Source organism: Crinia signifera, chromosome 6 (genome assembly GCF_055691185.1).
Source record: "Crinia signifera chromosome 6, ASM5569118v1, whole genome shotgun sequence".
Classification (NCBI taxonomy): Eukaryota; Metazoa; Chordata; class Amphibia; order Anura; family Myobatrachidae; genus Crinia; species Crinia signifera.
The window spans coordinates 234276936-234282011 of record NC_139222.1 but is presented as its reverse complement, the minus strand read 5'-3'; the positions used below and the strand labels follow the sequence as shown (position 1 = coordinate 234282011).

At 51.5% G+C, this 5076-nt stretch overlaps 1 non-coding gene across 1 annotated transcript; it reads left to right on the top strand.

Moving 5' to 3' along the window:
- Positions 1–2156: 2156 nt before the first annotated feature.
- Positions 2157–2275, top strand: LOC146014186 (5S ribosomal RNA). Its single transcript, XR_014447139.1, has one exon. It is a non-coding gene; the product is annotated as a 5S ribosomal RNA (ribosomal RNA).
- The last annotated feature ends 2801 nt before the right edge of the window (positions 2276–5076 follow it).

The window sequence follows — 5076 nt, the reverse complement described above, 5'->3', positions numbered from 1 at the left end:
TTCGTGGCATTTTGGTAGTTTTTACACAATTCTCTCTCTTTTCAATGATACAGCTAGGTTTTCTATACATCCTGGATGGGATAATACTGGAATTACACACACTTCCACCAGTCACGATAGTGCCTGGGCAGCAGTCCAAACCCAGGAATTCCTTGTATTCTCCCAAGGTGTACACCAGCAGGATCTGTTAGGGCAGTGGTTCCCAACCTGGGGTACAAGTACCCCTGGGGGTACTTGAAATTAATATTGATAATGAGGGAAGAAGAGGAATCTCCCAATGGTGGAAGAAGTCCCCATTGCCGTGGAGATGAACCACGTTGCGTCACTTTCGGTTCCGTCTTTAGAGAGAAATAAGGTTGGGAACCACTGCGCTAGGTGCGCCTCTTCCCTGTCATTGTGTTACATCTGCTGCAGAACTCATGGCTCATCCTGCTCATAGCCAGAGAATGGGCCCTTTTTCCAGGCACTTCCTTAACAGCCTGGCCAGTTAGGTGGGTCTCTATAGAGCAGCATGTTTATCAGAGTTACAAACTTCTGCAGAAGCTGCCTGGGGACAGAGTCCTGCACTTGGAGGCAGTAAGTACATGAAGAGTGTGTAATCCAAGTTTGTGCTGCTGTGCGGTGATCTGCAGAATGGAATATAGCGATGCAGCCACAGTCTATAAAAGATGAGTGCAGTCCTGGCCTATCAGTGTAAAAAGTGTACGCAGATGACAGAGTATTTGTGGTACAGTGTATGCCGGCAGAGTGCTGTCTTAAGTTATTGGTGCATAGGAAGTGTATAAAGGCTGGCAGTGTTCTCCCAGGGCCTTGGAGTATTAGAAGTGTAAGCAGATACAAGGGAACATCTGTATTGGGGTCCGAGTTTGTTTTGTAAATGATTGCTGCTTTAAAGACCTGTCCAAGATCGTCCAGCATCTCTCCCCTCTGGCAAACTCTGACCCTATTACATATGCCCCAGTATATTTGAGGTACAGTGTCTGTAGGATGCAGATATGTTGCAGGTATTTAGTTTTTATCATAGCACAATGGCTAAAGGCTGATTGGCGGCCTTCCAGCCACACCTTGTCTCCCATTCTCACCTGCCCAGCGGTGCGTAGTATTACTCAGAGCAACTAATCCTACAGCTGAATCTGCAGAACAGCCAAGTAAGTCTGGAAAATTGTATGGACTGCAGTGTCAATTTTACATTATTGTAATGAATGTATGGGCTCCCATACACTGTGTGATTTGGGCCCGATTTCACCCAATTCGGATTGTAAAATTTGCCGAATCGCATGTTCAGACATCCTGTCCAACCCGGTGCGTGGGCCTGTGCACATTGGTAAATCATAAGTGCAGCCTGGAGGCGGCAGGAGAACGCGGCGTATGGAAAGCCGGGCGGTGGGCGCACATAGAAGGTGGAGGGAGCCGTGAGCCAAGCGGGGCGAGGGGCTGCACGCAGAGAGTCGGGCAAGGGATGCAGAGAGGCAGTGGGTCCAAACAGCCGGGTAGCATAGGGGAAGCCGGGCAGCGGATGCTCATAGAAATGAATGGGCAGCCAGTGATTGGCTGAGAGCTCTCTCAACCAATCACTGGCTGCCCATTCATTTGTCTGTTTTTTTTTTTGTTTTCTTTTTTCTGTCCGCCCGGTTTCCCCTATGCTGCCCACTGCCTCTTTGTGTCCCCTTCTTGGCTCTCTGCGTGCAGCCTCCCCTGCACCCCGCTCGGCTCCTGGCTCCCTCCGATTGCAGCGCCCTTGGAACTGCATGTGATAAATCACAGGTTTTACTACACTCTCTGTCCTACCCTGCTACTGGCATACAGTGTGGTTCACAGGTTCTCAAAGTTTGCCCTCAGGACCCCATACAGTGCATGTGTTGCAGGTAGAAGAAAAGAGAACAAAAGGATGTCCGTTTTTGGCGCACTAAGTAGAAACGATAATAAAAATTTTCCTTCAGCCTATGGTGGACCACTAGTACCATGGGATATTCTAGGTCCTCCAGACCGGGCACCAAGGAGTTAAACTTCTGAGAGTGCAGCTGGGCTGGCTTCCTTAATACCCTGCCCTGCCCCAGGCTAATCAGTTTTTTTTTTGGTGCCTCAGGAACAGGCACATTTGTAGGAGTAGGGCTGTTTCAGCCCTGGTTTTAAACTTCATTTTTTCTTTTATTTCAACCTACAGCCATACCACACTGAATAGGCCCGATCTCATCCGAACTTGGCAGCTAAGCAGTGTTGGGCCTGGTTAGTACTTTTGTGGGAGACCTCATGGGAACACCAGGTGCTGTAGGTTGCCTGCTGCAGGCGCTGTGCACAGTGCACTGCAACAGAAGGAAGCACGCTGTGCTGGATCTCCATGGCCAGATGCCTCAGCATCTCCACAAGGCATCGGGGGAGCCGCTGCAGCGTCTGGAAGCTTCAGTCAGGTAAGCGGAGTCCCGGTGTGGGGCTCCTGCATACCTATAGCGGCGACCACCGCTGGCGGAGGAGGCAACGCCGGCGGTTCCGGCAGCGGGGTCCTGTTCTTTCGGTCTCCCCTCTAGGCCACCAGGGCTGACCTGTTGCAGGTCCTATATGGGCATATAGCCCTGGTTAGGCTCCGGGAGGGGGTTATTTTTTTGAGCAGCCCATAGCTCCACCCCCAGCCCCAGTGCAGGTAATTTGTTTCAAATTTCCTGCCTGGTTGACATCACTCCCGCCTCTCTCCTTCCTTCGGGTGCCTGTTTCAAACAGGTGTGCAAGAGTGTTAGTCAGACACTGCCTATCCTGCATGCTGCACGGAAGGAGACTTGAAGGAGAGACTGCTGGCGCTGAGTGTTATGCCTCCCTGTCCTGCACTGTCCTGGTGTCAGGTTGCATATTCCTCCTTCCTCACCTCATGGTGCTGGTTGTTGAGAGTAGATGCCTATATAGGGGTTAATTTTTACCCTATTTTTCTCACTAATTGAGGTTATCTGTGTTTTTTATTTAGTATACTCTGTAAAAGCCCCCATACACTATCCGATTTTGGGACAATTTCATCCAATTTCGGCACTTTGTGCCGATAATCGGGTGAAATCGGCCCAAAATCGCAGGTGTGTGATATCTGATCCGATGCGCGATCACGTCCGACCTCCCTGTATGCATATGCCTGCCCACCTGACAGGCATATGCATGCAGACACCGGGGGAGCAGTGGGGCGGGCAGCGGGTCCCTGAGCGCCGGGGAGTGCTGACCTGGCCGGGCGGCAATGTTCATATATATCAGCAACGCTGCGGGAGTCGGGAGGGGACGTGGTGCTGGGTGCCGGGTGCGGCGAGAGCTGCTGGCTGACCTGGCCGGGCATGTAATAACAAATAGCAGCAGCGGGGATGTCCCCTGTCAAATGACCTGTCAATTGACCGGCCGTTCTCTGATTGGCTGCGAGAGCTCTCAGCCAATCAGAGAACAGCCGTTCATTTGACAGGTATTTTAAAAATCTAATAGCCGCCACTGCGCGTCCCGTCCCCGCTGCTGCTATTCGTTATCACATGCCCGGCCAGGTCAGCCAGCAGCACTCGCCGCACCCAGCACCACGTCCCCTCCCGACTCCCACAGCGCTGCTGATATATATGAACATCACCGCCAGGTCAGCACTCCCCGGCGCTCAGGGGACCTAATTTCGGGGGCGTGGCCTATACTTGCGGCTCTCCCGCGAGGTCACGCCCCCATTTTGCCGCTATGGGGGCACGACCCAGAGGCTCTGTGAGCCTCTAGCCATGCCCCCAGCCCCCTGGCTGCGGGAATAGGCGCTGTGCAAAATGTTCAGATCTTATAGTCCTCGTGGACAGTACTCGTGTGGCCAATACCTAAATAGGACAGCTTCCAAAAACTGCCTTATTACCCTCAGCGGTCCCAAAGCCTAGGATGAGGTAATTTCGCTAGACTGGGCAGGCCCCAGAGCAGAAGTACAAACCATCTGCCTGCCTGACTGGGTTTGTTCTCACCAGGGGGCTTAACAGCAAACCGCATGGGACACATCGATCAACAGAATCTACTCTTCTGTTTTCAAAGGGTACATTCCCAGGCAATTATTTTTCAACAAGTCTGCCTGTAGACATTGACAGGGCTACTGCTCTCCGCAGGGCCGTTTGCTCCCTCTTCACGGCGGGGGTTGTAATCTCGGTCCCTTTATATCAACAGGGCACCATGTTCTATTACACCCTGTTCCTGGTAATGGCCTCCTTGCATGTGCAGGATGCATACCTGCATATCGCCATTCGTGAGGACCATCACAAATTCCTCAGGTGCACTGTTCAGAGAAAACTCTTCCAGTTCCGAGTTTTGCCTTTTTGGTCACTTCATCACAATTTGTGTGATCACTAGGGAGATGACAGTGATGACAGCCCATTTGCGACTGCAAGGGATTTAAATACCTGAATATTCTCCAATGGTAAACTCTCAGTCCAGTCTCCAGGAACATGTCAATCTGACAGTAACAATTTTACAGGGATACAAATGGTTCATCAACTGGCGTAAGTCCAGCATGATTCCCTCCCAGCACATGATTCTCCTGGGTACCCTTCTGGATACCTTGTCGCAACAGGTTTTCCTCCCCAGGACAAGAGAGAGTCTGTTCAGGACTCAGTGCGGACGTTCCTATATCTAAGGACAGTCTCCATTCACATTGCATGTGCCTTCCCTCCATTCAGAGGTATTTCACCAGTTGGTGGTGTGGTGGGTTTGGCCTCACGGCAAACCCACAAGGTTCTTTGTTACGAGCACCCACAAGAGACCCGGTGCATTTCTAATAGGCGCACTGGCGGTTCCGTGGCCGTTTCAAACGGTGTATCTCTTTCCTCCGATTGTCCTGCTTCAGAGGGTTCTTCAAAAGATTCAGGTGGAAAGGGTAATAGCCATTCTGGTTGCACCCAACTGGCCAAAGCGAGCGTGGTTCGCAGATCTCAAGGATCTCTTCAGCGCACCCCCGTGGCGTCTACCTCTTCGGCCAGACTTACTCACGCAAGGCCCCTGTCTTCATCCAGACCTTCCTCGTCTAAATTTGATGGCATGGCGGTTGAGCGGCTGGTCTTAAAGGCTAGAGGTTTTTCAGATCAAGTTATTCATACTATGATT